General features: G+C 42.7%; 1 protein-coding gene across 1 annotated transcript in view; it reads left to right on the top strand.

The window, feature by feature from the left end:
- LOC109884185 (XK-related protein 7-like) overlaps window positions 1–17,845 on the top strand; it is a 94,110-nt gene that overhangs the window by 55,319 nt on the left and 20,946 nt on the right. The gene's annotated exons all lie outside the window — the stretch shown is intronic.

The raw sequence follows: 17,845 nt of genomic DNA, 5'->3' as shown, positions 1-17,845 counted from the left end.
CATCGCGCCGACAGAAACGAACATCTTTCTGGTAAGAAGAGGGGCGGGGGCATATGCCTTATGGCCAACGTGACATGGTGTGATGAAAGAAACATACAGGAACTCAAATCCTTCTGTTCACCTGATTTAGAATTCCTCACAATCAAATGTAGACCGCATTATCTACCAAGAGAATTCTCTTCGATTATAATCACAGCCGTATATATCCCCCCCCAAGCAGACACATCGATGGCTCTGAACGAACTTTATTTAACTCTCTGCAAACTGGAAACGATTTATCCGGAGGCTGCATTCATTGTAGCTGGGGATTTTAACAAGGCTAATCTGAAAACAAGACTCCCTAAATTTTATCAGCATATCGATTGCGCAACCAGGGGTGGAAAGACCCTGGATCATTGTTACTCTAACTTCCGCGACGCATATAAGGCCCTGCCCCGCTCCCCTTTCGGAAAAGCTGACCACGACTCCATTTTGTTGATCCCTGCCTACAGACAGAAACTAAAACAAGAAACTCCCACGCTGAGGTCTGTCCAACGCTGGTCCGACCAAGCTGACTCCACACTCCAAGACTGCTTCCATCACGTGGACTGGGAGATGTTTCGTATTGCGTCAGATAACAACATTGACGAATACGCTGATTCGGTGTGCGAGTTCATTAGAACGTGCGTTGAAGATGTCGTTCCCATAGCAACGATTAAAACATTCCCTAACCAGAAACCATGGATTGATGGCAGCATTCGTGTGGAACTGAAGGCGCGAACCACTGCTTTTAATCAGGGCAAAGTGTCTGGTGACATGACTGAATACAAACAGTGCAGCTATTCCCTCCGCAAGGCTATCAAACAAGCTAAGCGCCAGTACAGAGACAAAGTAGAATCTCAATTCAACGGCTCAGACACAAGAGGCATGTGGCAGGGTCTACAGTCAATCACGGACTACAGAAATAAACCCAGCCCAGTCACGGACCAGGATGTCTTGCTCCCAGGCAGACTAAATAACTTTTTTGCCCGCTTTGAGGACAATACAGTACCACTGACACGGCCTGCAACGAAAACATGCGGTCTCTCCTTCACTGCAGCCGAAGTGAGTAAGACATTTAGACGTGTTAACCCTCGCAAGGCTGCAGGCCCAGACGGCATCCCCAGCCGCGCCCTCAGAGCATGCGCAGACCAGCTGGCCGGTGTGTTTACGGACATATTCAATCAATCCCTATACCAGTCTGCTGTTCCCACATGCTTCAAGAGGGCCACCATTGTTCCTGTTCCCAAGAAAGCTAAGGTAACTGAGCTAAACGACTACCGCCCCGTAGCACTCACATCCGTCATCATGAAGTGCTTTGAGAGACTAGTCAAGGACCATATCACCTCCACCCTACCTGACACACTTGACCCACTCCAATTTGCTTACCGCCCAAATAGGTCCACAGAAGATGCAATCTCAACCACACTGCACACTGCCCTAACCCATCTGGACAAGAGGAATACCTATGTGAGAATGCTGTTCATCGACTACAGCTCGGCATTCAACACCATAGTACCCTCCAAGCTCGTCATCAAGCTCGAGACCCTGGGTCTCGACCCCGCCCTGTGCAACTGGGTACTGGACTTCCTGACGTGCCGCCCCCAGGTGGTGAGGGTAGGCAACAACATCTCCTCCCCGCTGATCCTCAACACTGGGGCCCCACAAGGGTGCGTTCTGAGCCCTCTCCTGTACTCCCTGTTCACCCACGACTGCGTGGCCATGCACGCCTCCAACTCAATCATCAAGTTTGCGGACGACACAACAGTGGTAGGCTTGATTACCAATAACGACGAGACGGCCTACAGGGAGGAGGTGAGGGCCCTCGGAGTGTGGTGTCAGGAAAATAACCTCACACTCAACGTCAACAAAACTAAGGAGATGATTGTGGACTTCAGGAAACAGCAGAGGGAACACCCCCCCATCCACATCGATGGAACAGTAGTGGAGAGGGTAGCAAGTTCCTCGGCATACACATCACAGACAAACTGAATTGGTCCACTCACACAGACAGCATCGTGAGGAAGGCGCAGCAGCGCCTCTTCAACCTCAGGAGGCTGAAGAAATTCGGCTTGTCACCAAAAGCACTCACAAACTTCTACAGATGCACAATCGAGAGCATCCTGGCGGGCTGTATCACCGCCTGGTACGGCAACTGCACCGCCCTCAACCGTAAGGCTCTCCAGAGGGTAGTGAGGTCTGCACAACGCATCACCGGGGGCAAACTACCTGCCCTCCAGGACACCTACACCACCCGATGCTACAGGAAGGCCATAAAGATCATCAAGGACATCAACCACCCGAGCCACTGCCTGTTCACCCTGCTGTCATCCAGAAGGCGAGGTCAGTACAGGTGCATCAAAGCTGGGACCGAGAGACTGAAAAACAGCTTCTATCTCAAGGCCATCAGACTGTTAAACAGCCACCACTAACATTGAGTGGCTACTGCCAACACACTGTCAATGACACTGACTCTACTCCAGCCACTTTAATCATGGGAATTGATGGGAAATTATGTAAATATATCACTAGCCACTTTAAACAATGCTACCTTATATAATGTTACCTACCCTACATTATTCATCTCATATGCATACGTAGATACTGTACTCTATATCATCGACTGCATCCTTATGTAATACATGTATCACTAGCCACTTTAACTACGCCACTTGGTTTACATACTCATCTCATATGTATATACTGTACTCGATATCATCTACTGTATCTTGCCTATGCTGCTCTGTACAATCACTCATTCATATATCCTTATATACATATTCTTTATCCCCTTACACTGTGTATAAGACAGTAGTTTTTTTGGAATTGTTAGTTAGATTACTTGATCGTTATTACTGCATTGTCGGAACTAGAAGCACAAGCATTTCGCTACACTCGCATTAACATCTGCTAACCATGTGTATGTGACAAATAAAATTTGATTTGATTGATTTGATTTGAGAAGACTCTACCAACTGCCTTTCCCCACCACTGTCATGTCTTCTAACAGGTTTCTGACTTTCTAGCGGGCGTTACATATCAGTGGGTCACGATGACAATGAGAAGATGAGAGACACAGCAAGCTTTGGCTCTGCAAAATCACACCTCTACAAAATTTATTTGGCCTCCAAGACCCATTTTCAGCCTGCCCGGAACCTGTCTGTAGATGAGAGGAAGGTAGTCTGAAAGGCTAGAAATGGCCTCAAACAAAATATGCGTAAAAAGCCAACAAATTGGGGATAGACTAGAGGGAGCAGTTTGACGTGTCAACAGCACCTAAACTAGAGGGAGCAGTTTGGCGTGTCAACAGCACCTAGACTAGAGGGAGCAGTTTGGCGTGTCAACAGCACCTAGACTAGAGGGAGCAGTTTGACGTGTGAACAGCACCTAGACTAGAGGGAGCAGTTTGGCGTGTCAACAGCACCTAGACTAGAAGGAGCAGTTTGACGTGTCAACAGCACCTAGACTAGAGGGAGCAGTTTGGCATGTCAACAGCACCTAGACTAGAAGGAGCAGTTTGGCGTGTGAACAGCACCTAGACTAGAGGGAGCAGTTTGACGTGTGAACAGCACCTAGACTAGAAGGAGCAGTTTGACGTGTGAACAGCACCTAGACTAGAGGGAGCAGTTTGACGTGTCAACAGCACCTAGACTAGAGGGAGCAGTTTGACGTGTCAACAGCACCTAGACTAGAGGGAGCAGTTTGACGTGTGAACAGCACCTAGACTAGAGGGAGCAGTTTGGCATGTCAACAGCACCTAGACTAGAAGGAGCAGTTTGACGTGTGAACAGCACCTAGACTAGAGGGAGCAGTTTGACGTGTGAACAGCACCTAGACTAGAGGGAGCAGTTTGGCGTGTCAACAGCACCTAGACTAGAGGGAGCAGTTTGGCTGTACGCTCCGCTGTGCTGCTGTTCTCTTGTTGTTTACTTGTTTAAAAGAAAACCTTTTTATAGACATTTTCAATACTACAAAAACAGTAAAACATTCAATAGTTTATTAAACAACTTCCCAAAAAATCTTGGCAATTATCGTTTTTTTTAAGTACCAAAATGTGTGTGGATATTTATGTACTGATTTGAAGTGCATCTATGGTTAGAAGTGTGAATGTGTGTGTGCTTATTTGATATATTCCCAGTACGTAGCAGTCCCATGTCCCTCCAGGTTCTACTGAACATGTGTAGGAGGATCTCTATTCCAACAGAATGACCTGGCTAATTGGAAGGATTTGTACTGAACTCAAATGAACAAAATTATATCAGTCATGAGGAGAGGAGAGGAGAGGAGAGGAGAGGAGAGGAGAGGAGAGGAGAGGAGAGGAGAGGAGAGGAGAGGAGAGGAGAGGAGAGGAGAGGAGAGGAGAGGAGAGGAGAGGAGAGGAGAGGAGAGGAGAGGAGAGGAGAGGAGAGGAGAGGAGAGGAGAGGAGTTATGAATCTATTGTTAAAGTTTGTCTATAGCCGTTCTGATTTTCTATGGTTTCTGCAACAGGGACAGAAGAACAAGAGAATCTCTCCCTCCCTCTCACTCAGTCTCTCTTTCTCTTTCTATCTCTCTCTCTCTCTTTTTGTCAGGAAGATTGAGATGTTTCCCTCCCATGGTGATTTTTATGTCTGTTCCTCCTGTCAAACCCTGTCTGCACACACACGCCATCCAGTGCATCATAATTACCTCTTGGATAACGGAGGAGGAAAGTTCCTTCTCGTGAGCTCCTCTCTCTCCCTCTCTCTGCTCTTCCCTCTCTAACTCCCTTTCTCTATCTCTGGTGTGACTGTGAGTGTGTGTGTGAGTGTGAGTGAGAGTGAGAGTGAGAGAAAGGTAGGGTGCATGTGTGTGAGAGAGAGAGAGAGAGAGAGAGAGAGAGAGAGAGAGAGAGAGAGAGAGAGAGGGGGTAGGGTGAGAGAGATAGAGATAGATAGAGAGGGTAGGGTGAGAGATAGAGAGAGAGGGTAGGGTGAGAGAGAGATAGAGGGAAGGGTGGGAGAAAGAGAGAGGGTAGGGTGAGAGAGAGAGATAGAGAGGGAAGGGTGAGAGAGAGATAGATAGAGAGGGAAGGGTGAGAGAGAGGTAGAGAGGGAAGGGTGGGAGAGAGAGAGAGAGAGAGAGAGAGAGGGAGAGAGAGTGTACAGGGTGAGAGAGATAGAGAGGGAAGGGTGAGAGAGATAGAGAGGGAAGGGTGAGAGAGAGAGAGAGAGAGAGAGAGAGAGAGAGAGAGAGAGAGGGTAGGGTGAGAGAGAGCGAGAGAGAGAGGGAGAGAGGGGGGATGGAGAGGGAAGGGTGAGAGAAGATAGAGAGGGAAGGGAGAGAGAGAGAGAGAGAGGGAAAAGAGGGGTAGGGAAAAGAGGGGTAGGGAAAAGAGGGGTAGGGAAAAGAAGGGGTAGGGAAAAGAGGGGTAGGGAAAAGAGGGGTAGGGAAAAGAGGGGTAGGGAAAAGAGCCTTTAAATTCTACAAACACCTAAAAGAAAGCAATTCCAAACCTTCCATAACAAAGCCATCACCTACAGATGAACCTGGAGAAGAGTCCCCTTAACAAGCTGGTCCTGGGGCTCTGTTCACAAACACAAACACACCCCACAGAGCCCCAGGACAGCAGCACAATTAGACCCAATCAAATCATGAGAAAACAAAAAGGTAATTACTTGACACATTGGAAGGAATTAACAAAAAAACAGCAAACTAGAATGCTACTTGGCCCTAAACAGAGAGTACACAGCGGCAGAATACCTGACCACTGTGACTGACCCTACACAGAGAGTACACAGCGGCAGAATACCTGACCACTGTGACTGACCCTAAACAGAGAGAACACAGTGGCAGAATACCTGACCACTGTGACTGACCCAAACTTAAGGAAAGCTTTGACTATGTACAGACTCAGTGAGCATAGCCTTGCTATTGAGAAAGGCCGCCGTAGGCAGACATGGCTCTCAAGAGAAGACAGGCTATGTGCTCACTGTCCACAAAATGAGGTGGGAAACTGAGCTGCACTTCCTAACCTCCTGCCCAATATATGACAATATTAGAGACACATATTTCCCTCAGATTACACAGATCCACAAAGAATTAGAAAACAAATCCAATTTTGAAAAACTCCCATATCTACTGGGTGAAATTCCACAGTGTGCCATCACAGCAGCAAGATTTGTGACCTGTTGCCACGAGAAAAGGGCAACCAGTGAAGAACAAACACCATTGTAAATACAACCCATATTTTGATAAACGTATATATCTACTGGGTGAAACAACCAGTGAAGAACAAACACCATTGTAAATATGTATTATTTATTTTTTCCTTTCGTACTTTGTACATCGTTACAACATATATACATAATATGACATTTGAAATGTCTTTATTCTTTTGGAACTTCTGTGAGTGTAATGTTTACTGTTCATTTGTATTGTTTATTTCACCTGCTTTGGCAATGTTAACATATGGTAATATGTATAAAGCCCTTGAATTGAAATTGAAATAGAGAGAAAGAGAGTAGATAGGGTGTTAGGAAAGATAAGGTGAGGAGAGAGGAGAAAGAGAAAGAGAAAGGAGGAAGGAACTCATGCTGAACGCGGAACAAGAGAGTACTTAGTTTGTTATTTTGAAGTCGTCAGAATTTTTGGGGGGGACAAAATGTATTTACTAGTTTGGGTCTCTGAGTGCCGTACTCAGATTAAATGCTTAATGCTTAGTGCTTAATGGTTATGCTTTTTCCGTAAAGATTCTTTGAAAGCTGACACAGCGGTTGCATTAAGGAGTAGTTTATCTATATTTCCATGTCTAACACTTGTATTTTCATCAACATTTATACTTGTAACTTATATTAAAGTTTATGATGAGTATTTCTGGAAATTGATGTTGCTCTCTGCAAAATCACCGGATGAACTATTGAACATAACGCGCCAATGTAAACTGAGATTCTTTTAATATAAATATTAACTTTATCGAACAAAACATACATGTATTGTGTAACATGAAGTCCTATGAGTGTCATCTGATGAAGATCATCAAAGGTTAGTGATGAATTATCTCTCTATTTCTGCTTTTTGTGACTCCACTCTTTGGCTGGAAAAATGGCTGTGTTTTTCTGTGACTTGGCTCTGACCTAACATAATCGTTTGTGGTGCTTTCGCTGTAAAGCCTTTTTGAAATCGGACACTGTGGTGGGATTAACAACAAGATTACCTTTAAAATGGTATAAGATACTTCTATGTTTGAGGAATATTAATTATGAGATTTCTGTTGTTTTGAATTTGGCGCCCTGCACTTTCACTGGCTGTTGTCATATCGATCCCGTTAATGGGATTTCAGCCCTAAGAAGTTGGGTAACACGGTTAGCCTCAGTTGACCCGGGACACTGCTGAACCCTAAACAGAGAACATCCCTGGTCAACCCCACTGCCTCTGATCTGGAGGACTCACTAAACAGAGAACATCCCTGGTCGTCCCTACTGCCTCTGATCTGACAGACTCACTAAACACACATCATATTTTGTAAATTATGTCTGAGTGTTGGAGTGTTCCCTTGGCTATCTGTAAAGATGTCTGAGTGTTGGAGTGTTCCCTTGGCTATCTGTAAAGATGTCTGAGTGTTGGAGTGTTCCCTTGGCTATCTGTAAAGATGTCTGAGTGTTGGAGTGTGACCCCGGCTATCTGTAAAGATGTCTGAGTGTTGGAGTGTGACCCCGGCTATCTGTAAAGATGTCTGAGTGTTGGAGTGTGACCCCGGCTATCTGTAAATAAAAAATAAAATAGAAAAAATTAATTTAATTTAAGAAATGTTAAATTATTTATATTTATACTTCTACTTTTGATATTTAAGTACATTTTAGCAATTACATTTACTTTTTGATACTTACGTATTTTTAAAACCAAAAATACTTTTTAGACTTTTACTCAAGTAGTATTTTATACTGGGTGACTTTCACTTTTACTTGAGTCATTTTCTATTAAGGTGTCTTTTACTTTTACTCAAGTATGACAATTAGGTACTTTTTTCCACCACTACTCAGTACTGATGGCTTTCTCTCTCTCTCTCTCTCTCTCTCTCTCTCTCTCTGTCTCTCTGTCTCTCTCTGTCTCTCTCTCTGTCTCTCTCTCTGTCTCTCTCTCTCTCTCTCTCTCTCTCTCTCTCTTAAATTCCCTGCTTTGTCTCATTTAGAATCATTGTGAAATGATTGCTTGTCCAAAACCATCCTTTCCAGCTACATCACTGATATTACAATTTTGCCATAATCTGTCACCGAGTCATTTATCCTAGTAATTTATATTTACTGTAGTATTAGCTTGCTTTATAATACATATTTTCTTTATATATATATATATATATATATATATATATATATATATATATATATATATATCCTCTGAGATTTGGAGTCTGATTATTAAAAGAACTCTACAGAACCTTTAAATTATAATTGTGCCACATTGGGCCTGTGGTTTATCCCTACTCAAAGAGAAGGTCGTTCTTAAATGAGAGGTGGTGCCCCTTTCACTGTAGAATATAAATGAAACCATATTGTATATTCCATAATGAATTACCCAACTCTAACACACTCAATCTACACACATTCGTCTTTAGTTGTATTGTTTGTATATCGTTGGATTTTACATTTGTGTAGCTGTTCTTGTCTATCTGTGTTTTGTTTCTTGTTGTGTTGTTGTTGTTGTTGTTGTTGTGTGGACTCCAGGAAAAGTAGCTGCTGCTTCTACAAATATACTAATACTCTCTCTCTCTCCCTTTCTCTCTCCTCCTCTGTCCCTTTCTGTCTCCTCCTCTGTACCTCTCTCTCTCTCTCTCTCTCCTCATCTGTCCCTTTCTCTCTCCTCCTCTGTACCTCTCTCTCGCTCATCATCTGTCCCTTTCTCTCTCCTCCTCTGTACCTCTCTCTCTCTCTCTCTCTCCTCGTCTGTCCCTTTCTCTCTCCTCCTCTGTACCTGTCTCTCTCTCTCTCTCTCTCTCTCTCTCTCTCTCTCTCTCTCTCTCTCTCTCTCCTCATCTGTCCGTTTCTCTCTCCTCCTCTGTACCTCTCTCTCTCTCTCTCTCACTCCTCATCTGTCCCTTTCTCTCTCCTCCTCTGTACCTCTCTCTCTCCCCCTCTCCCTCACTTTACCCCCTCTCCCTCTCTCTTCCTCTGTTCCTTTCCCCCTCTCTCTCTCTCTTCCTCTATTGTGTCCATCTCTCCTATATCTCTCTCCCTCACTCATAACTCAGCCATCTCACTCTCTTTCTCTCCTGACAAAGTAATCCGTCATTTAGGCCTAATGAGTATAAATGTGAATTTAACGACATCCCCCATTATCCTCCCCCCCTCTCTCTATGACATATCCCCAATATCCCCTCCTCCTACTCTTTTCTCTCTCCCTCCTCCCCCTCTCTACTCTATCTCTCTATCTCTGTCTCTGACATCCCTCATTACCAACCATTATGGAGGAGAGGGAGGGGAGAGGGAAGAGTAGAGGGAGGGGAGGAAGAGGAGAGGGGGGAGAGAGGGAGTGGGAGAGAAAGAGGAAGAGGGGGAGGTAGGGGGAGAGGGAGCATTCCATCACTCATGAAGGAGAGGGAGAGAAGGAGAGTGAACCAGAAAGAGAGGAGAGAGAGTGTGGGAGAGAAAGAGAGAGGAGAGAGAGAGGGAGAGAGGAGTAGAACGAGAGAGAGAGAGAGAGAGAGAGAGAGAGAGAGAAGAGGAGAGGGTGAGGGAGAGGTTCATTTTATATTCTTTATTTCGCTTTTGTTTATTATATATTTCACTTGCTTTGGCAGTGTATACATGTGTTCCCCATGCCAATAAAGCCCCTTCAATTGAAATAGAAAATCGAGAGAGAGAGAGAGAGATCAGCAGTAGGAGCTCCAGCAGGGAGTGTGTATGTGCCACAATGGTGAAAGTGACAGACCCACAGCAGAGAGAGGTTCCGCTGGTGTGGAATCACCCTGGGTACTCTGTCTCGTTGTCAGTCATCCACAGCCTGACATGTTGACAGCTCCTTAGCTGCTCTACTCAATACCAAGGAGCCAGGGATGACACAGACAGCAACCACTCAGAGATACTTGTACAAACTCTCTACTCAGAGGTACTTGTACACACTCACTACTCAGAGGTACTTGTACACACTCTCTACTCAGAGGTACTTGTACACACTCTCTACTCAGAGGTAATTGTACATACTAACCCTCTTATTAACAGTCACACATAGGAGATGAGGTACTGTTTCAGACCCATAATGATGGATGGGTGTATAATCAATATTAATGGATCTATAGTTTACATTGGTCACATCACTTAGCAGATGTTATTAGTTTACATTGGTCACATCACTTAGCAGATGTTATTAGTTTATATTGGTCACATCACTTAGCAGATGTTATTAGTTTATATTGGTCACATCACTTAGCAGATGTTATTAGTTTATATTGGTCACATCACTTAGCAGATGTTATTAGTTTATATTGGTCACATCACTTAGCAGATGTTATTAGTTTATATTGGTCACATCACTTAGCAGATGTTATTAGTTTATATTGGTCACATCACTTAGCAGATGTTATTAGTTTACATTGGTCACATCACTTAGCAGATGTTATTAGTTTACATTGGTCACATCACTTAGCAGATGTTATTAGTTTATATTGGTCACATCACTTAGCAGATGTTATTAGTTTACATTGGTCACATCACTTAGCAGATGTTATTAGTTTACATTGGTCACATCACTTAGCAGATGTTATTAGTTTATATTGTTCTTGTTTTTTTGGTTTAATTTTAATTCTTACCTTAGTATTTCATATAAGACACAAACACAGTAGATTTATTGACCAATGAATGCACCACACAGGAGATTTAAAGACCAACGGTCTTTGTCTTTGGTTCTGTCTTTGACTGGGTCTTTGACTGGGTCTTTAACTGGGTCTTTGGCCTGGTCTTTGGTTCAGTCTTTAACTGGGTCTTTGGCCTGGTCTTTGGTTCGGTCTTTAACTGGGTCTTTGGCTGGGTCTTTGGTTCGGTCTTTAAAGACGCAGCCAAAGACCCAGTCAAAGACCCAGCCAAAGACCCAGCCAAAGACCCAGTCAAAGACCCAGTCAAAGACCCAGCCAAAGACCCAGTCAAAGACCCAGTTAAAGACCCAGCCAAAGACCCAGCCAAAGACCCAGCCAAAGACCCAGTCAACGACCGAACCAAAGACCCAGCCAAAGACCCAGTTAAAGACCCAGCCAAAGACCCAGCCAAAGACCCAGCCAAAGACCCAGTCAAAGACCCAGCCAAAGACCCAGCCAAAGACCCAGCCAAAGACCCAGTCAAAGGCCCAGCCAAAGACCCAGTCAAAGATCCAGTCAAAGGACCAGCCAAAGGACCAGCCAAAGACCCAGTTAAAGACTCAGTTAAAGACCCAGCCAAAGACCCATCCAAAGACCCAGCCAAAGACCCAGTTAAAGACCCAGTCAAAGACCCAGCCAAAGACCCAGTTAAAGACCCAGCCAAAGACCCAGTTAAAGACCTAGCCAAAGACCCAGCCAAAGACCCAGTTAAAGACCCAGCCAAAGACCCAGTTAAAGACCCAGCCAAAGACCCAGCCAAAGACCCAGCCAAAGACCCAGTTAAAACCTGTTGGCACCACACGTCCCGCTAGGGCACCTTCCCCCACTGCTCAACTGACACAGTAGCACACAGAACGCAAAAAATATTCTTAGAAATATTTAACCTCCACACATTAACAAGTCCAATAGCTCAAATGAAAGATAAACACCTTGTTCATCTAGCCACCAAGTCAGATTTCTAAAATGTTTTACGGCGAAAACATAGCACATATTTATGTCAAACCACCACCAAAGATAGGCTAATTTACATAGCCATTTTGTAGAACAATAGATGCAATCACAAAAGCAGGATTAAAAGTAAAGTAATTCACTAACCTTTTGAAAATCTTAATCAGATGACAGGAATAGGACATGTTATACAGTACATTTATGTTTTTTTCAATAATATGCTAATTATATCCATAAATCACGGTTTACATAGAAGGTCATTGCTAAAAAATGCTACAACAATGCCCGGAGAAATTATGATAACTCTGCCAGATAACAGAAATACACATCATAAACGTTGACTAAATATACATGTTCTACATATACTTAGAAAGATACACTTCTTCTTAATAAAACAGCTGTGTTACATTTATTTTTAACGTTACAGAATTCGTTCACTTGTCAATAATATGAGACGGCGCTCATAGATTAGCAATATGGCTTCGCTATTTCGGAGTCCACAGAAACACATAATAACCACATAAATCTTCCCTTACCTTAGCCGTTGTTCGATCAGAAGTCGTGGAAGAAGTCATACTTACCAAAACCAGCGTTTCCCTTTCAAATGTGTGTCTTTGTGTTGTCAAACGAGACTAATTTCGGCTGAAAAGCACTCAAAAATCTATGGGTTGCGCATCGAAACTTCAAAATTACATATTATATGTCGACTAAACTGGTCAAACTAAGTTCAAATTCGAGCTAAAACATGTTTTAATCATATATAAAAGATCTAAGCTCGAAAGGAGAAGCCTACGTCGTTTGGTGGATCTTAGAACAAAGGGAGAGAAATTGCAGACGCGCGTACGTATTATTGCGTGACCGGAGGGTTTCGCCCCGCCAAAGGGTGAGGGAGCGCACAATCTTCACAAGGACGCGCCCCATTGAAAGAGGACATCGCGCTGAAGAGATAGAAACTGTTTCCAGATCTGTAGCTGGTTGGGAAGGGTGGGGGCGATGACGTCAAAGTTGGGCCAACTTTTCTGATGACAGAAAGAGTTTGGAAGAATGGATGCCCTGTGAGTTCTGCTTTACATAGAGACATAATTTAAACGGTTTTAGAAGCTTTAGAGTGTTTTCTATTCAATAATATTTATTATATGCATATATTAGCAATTTTTTACAGATTTTTTGTCAGTTTACTATGGGCACGCATTTCTCCAACGGGGGCAGTATTCTGCCCTAGCCTTAACAGGTTTTAACCTGTTGCGTCGAGCCATCCCAGATCCGGGATCGTGAATACAGCCTCAAGCTCATTACCATAACGCAACGTTAACTATTCATGAAAATCGCAAATGAAATGAAATTAATATGCTAGCTCTCAAGCTTAGCCTTTTGTTAACAACACTGTCATCTCAGATTTTCAAAATATGCTTCTCAACCATTGCAAAATAAGCATTTGTGTAACAGCTAGCGCTGTTAGAATCCTGACTTAGAATCAGTCTCCTATAGAGCTCCATTTTTCAGAGCCGCAAACTCGGTCTCAACCTTTAAGTCTTTACTGAAGACTCATCTCTTCAGGGTCATATGATTGAGTGTAGTCTGGCCCAGGAGTGGGAAGGTGAACGGAAAGGCTCTGGAGCAACGAACCGACCTTGCTGTCTCTGCCTGGCCTGTTCCCCTCTTTCCACTGGGATTCTCTGCCTCTAACCCTATTACAGGGGCTGAGTCACTGGCTTGCTGGGGCTCTCTCATGCCGTCCCTGGAGGGGGTGCGTCACCTGAGTGGGTTGATTCACTGTTGTGGTCATCCTGTCTGGGTTGGCGCCCCCCCCTTGGGTTGTGCCGTGGCGGAGATCTTTGTGGGCTATACTCAGCCTTGTCTCAGGATGGTAAGTTGGTGGTTGAAGATATCCCTCTAGTGGTGTGGGGGCTGTGCTTTGGCAAAGTGGGTGGGGTTATATCCTTCCTGTTTGGCCCTGTCCGGGGGTGTCCTCGGATGGGGCCACAGTGTCTCCTGACCCCTCCTGTCTCAGCCTCCAGTATTTATGCTGCTAGTTTATGTGTCGGGGGCTGGGGTCAGTTTGTTATATCTGGAGTACTTCTCCTGTCCTATTCGGTGTCCTGTGTGAATCTAAGTGTGCGTTCTCTAATTCTCTCCTTCTCTCTTTCTTTCTCTCTCTCGGAGGACCTGAGCCCTAGGACCATGCCCCTGGACTACCTGACATGATGACTCCTTGCTGTCCCCAGTCCATCTGGCCATGCTGCTGTTCCAGTTTCAACTGACCTGAGCCCTAGGACCATGCCCCAGGACTACCTGACATGATGACTCCTTGCTGTCCCCAGTCCACCTGGCCATGCTGCTGCTCCAGTTTCAACTTCCACCTGACTGTGCTGCTGCTCCAGTTTAAACTGTTCTGCCTTATTATTATTCGACCATGCTGGTCATTTATGAACATTTGAACATCTTGGCCATGTTCTGTTATAATCTCCACCCGGCACAGCCAGAAGAGGACTGGCCACCCCACATTGCCTGGTTCCTCTCTAGGTTTCTTCCTAGGTATTGGCCTTTCTAGGGAGTTTTTCCTAGCCACCGTGCTTCTACACCTGCATTGCTTGCTGTTTGGGGTTTTAGGCTGGGTTTCTGTACAGCACTTTGAGATATCAGCTGATGTACGAAGGGCTATATAAATACATTTGATTTGATTTGAATTTGATTTGTTAGAGTAGCATGCTAGTGTAGCATTTAGCGTTAGCATTAGCAGGCAACAAAAAACAAAAAAATGAAAATCATTCAAATAAAATCATTACCTTTGAAGAACTTCAGATGTCTCAGTTAGATAGCAAATGCTCAGTTTTTCCTGAAAGATTATTTGTTTAGGAGAAATCGCTCCGTTTGGTGCGTCACGTTTAGCTACGAAAAAAACCTGTATCCAGGAGTGTAATTATCCCCGCAGCTCATTAGCATAACACAACGTTAACTATTCATGAAAATCGCAAATGAAATGAAATTAATATGCTAGCTCTCAAGCTTAGCCTTTTGTTAACAACACTGTCATCTCAGATTTTCAAAATATGCTTCTCAACCATAGCAAAACAAGCATTTGTGTAACAGCTAGCCCAGCTAGCGTAGCATTTAGCGTTAGCATTAGCAGGCAACATTTTCACAAAAACCAGAAAATCATTCAAATAAAATCAAATTTAACTGGGTCTTTAACTGGGTCTTTGACACTGTCCATACACATATTTAACAGATGTTATTGGTCCATACAGATATTTAAAATATGTTATTGTTCCATACACATATTTACCAGATGTTATTGGTCACATATTTAACAGATGTTATTGTTCCATACACATATTTAACAGATGTTATTGGTCACATATTTAACAGATGTTATTGGTCCATACACATATTTAAAATATGTTATTGTTCCATACACATATTTAACAGATGTTATTGGTCCATATTTAAGAGATGTTATTGGTCACATATTTACCAGATGTTATTGGTCCATATTTAACAGGTGTTATTGGTCCATATTTAACAGATGTTATTGGTCCATATTTAACAGATGTTATTGGTCCATATTTAACAGATGTTATTGATCCATACACATATTTAACAGATGTTATTGGTCCATACACATATTTAACAGATGTTATTTGTCCATACACATATTTAACAGATGTTATTGGTCCATATTTAACAGATGTTATTGGTCCATATTTAACAGATGTTATTGGTCCATATTTAACAGATGTTATTGGTCCATATTTAACAGATGTTATTGGTCCATACACATATTTAGCAGATGTTATTTGTCCATATTTAACAGATGTTATTGGTCCATATTTAACAGATGTTATTGGTCCATATTTAACAGATGTTATTGGTCCATACACATATTTAACAGATGTTATTGGTCACATATTTAACAGATGTTATTGGTCCATACACATATTTAACAGATATTATTGGTCCATATTTAACAGATGTTATTGGTCCATATTTAACAGATGTTATTGGTCACATATTTAACAGATGTTATTGGTCCATATTTAACAGGTGTTATTGGTCCATATTTAACAGATGTTATTGGTCCATATTTAACAGATGTTATTGGTCCATATTTAACAGATGTTATTGGTCCATATTTAGCAGATGTTATTGGTCACATATTTAGCAGATGTTATTGGTCCATATTTAGCAGATGTTATTGGTCCATATTTAACAGATGTTATTGGTCCATACACATATTTAGCAGATGTTATTGGTCCATATTTAACAGATGTTATTGGTCCATATTTAACAGATGTTATTGGTCCATATTTAACAGATGTTATTGGTCCATATGTAACAGATGTTATTGGTCCATATGTAACAGATGTTATTGGTCCATACACATATTTAACAGATGTTATTGGTCCATATTTAACAGATGTTATTGGTCCATATTTAACAGATGTTATTGGTCCATACACATATTTAACAGATGTTATTGGTCCATATTTAACAGATGTTATTGGTCCATATTTAACAGATGTTATTGGTCCATATTTAACAGATGTTATTGGTCCATACACATATTTAACAGATGTTATTGGTCCATATTTAACAGATGTTATTGGTCCATACACATATTTAGCAGATGTTATTGGTCCATAGTTAACAGATGTTATTGGTCCATACACATATTTAGCAGATGTTATTGGTCCATATTTACACACACTAAGTTGACTGTGCCTTTAAACAGCTTGAACAATTCCAGAAAATGATGTCATGACTTTAGAAGCAACATTTGAGTCAATTGGAGGTGTACCTGTGGATGTATTTCAAGGCCTACCTTCAAACTCAGTGCCTCTTTGCTTGACATAATGGGGAAAACAAAATAAATCTGCCAAGACCTCAGAAAGAAAAATTGTAGACATCCACAGTTCTGGTTCATCCTGGGGAGCAAATTCCAAAAGCCTGAAGGTACCACGTTCATCTGTACAAACAATAGTACGCAAGTATAAACATTATGGGACCACACAGCCGCCAAACCGCTCAGGAAGGAGACACATTCTGTCTCCTAGAGATGAACGTACTTTGGTGCGAAAAGGGAAAATCAATCCCAGAACAACAGTAAAGGACCTTGTGAAGATGCTGGAGGAAACAGGTACAAAAGTATCTAAATCCACAGTAAAATGAGTCCTATATCGACATAACCTGAAAGGGTGCTCAGCAAGGAAGAAGCCACTGCTCCAAAACCACCATTAAAAAGCCAGACTACGGTTTGCAACTGCATATGGGGACAAAGATCATTCTTTTGGGGGAAATGTCCTCTGGTCTGATGAAACAAAAATAGAACTGTTTGGCCATAATGACCATCATTATGTTTGGAGGAAAAAGGGGAGGCTTGCAAGCCGAAGAACAACATCCCAAACGTGAAGCACAGGGGTGACAGCATCATGTTGCGGGGGTGCTTTGCTGCAGGAGGGACTGGTGCACTTCACAAAATAGAAGGCATCATGAGGCAGGAAAATGACGTGGATATATTGAAGCAACATCTCAAGACATCAGTCAGGAAGTTAAAACTTGGTTGCAAATGGGTCTTCCAAATGGACATTGACCCCAAGCATACTTCCAAAGTTGTGGCAAAATGGCTTAAGGACAACAAAGTCAAGGTATTGGAGTGGCCATCACAAAGCCCTGACCTCAATCCTATATAAAATTTGTGGGCAGAACTGAAAAAGCGTGTGCGAGCAACGAGGCCTACAAACCTGACTCAGGTACACCGGCTCTGTCAGGAGGAATTGGCCAAAATTCACCCAATTTATTTTGCGAAGCTTGTGCAAGGCTACCCGAAAGGGTTTACCCAAGTTAAACAATTTAAAGGCAATACTACCAAATACTAATTGAGTGTATGTAAACTTCTGACCCACTGGGAATGTGATGAAAGAAATAGAAGCTGAAATAAATAATTCTGACATTTCACATTCTTAAAATAAAGTGATCCTATCTGCCCTTATGGTCTACAGTATATCAGAGTGTATTAGATGCGGGACGATAAACTGACAATTATCGACACTGACCACAAAAATAACTTATCTCCT

Source organism: Oncorhynchus kisutch, linkage group LG24 (genome assembly GCF_002021735.2).
Source record: "Oncorhynchus kisutch isolate 150728-3 linkage group LG24, Okis_V2, whole genome shotgun sequence".
In the NCBI taxonomy this organism is placed as follows: domain Eukaryota; kingdom Metazoa; phylum Chordata; class Actinopteri; order Salmoniformes; family Salmonidae; genus Oncorhynchus; species Oncorhynchus kisutch.
Note: the sequence above shows the minus strand (reverse complement) of the source record. Positions and strands in the feature narration are given on the sequence as shown.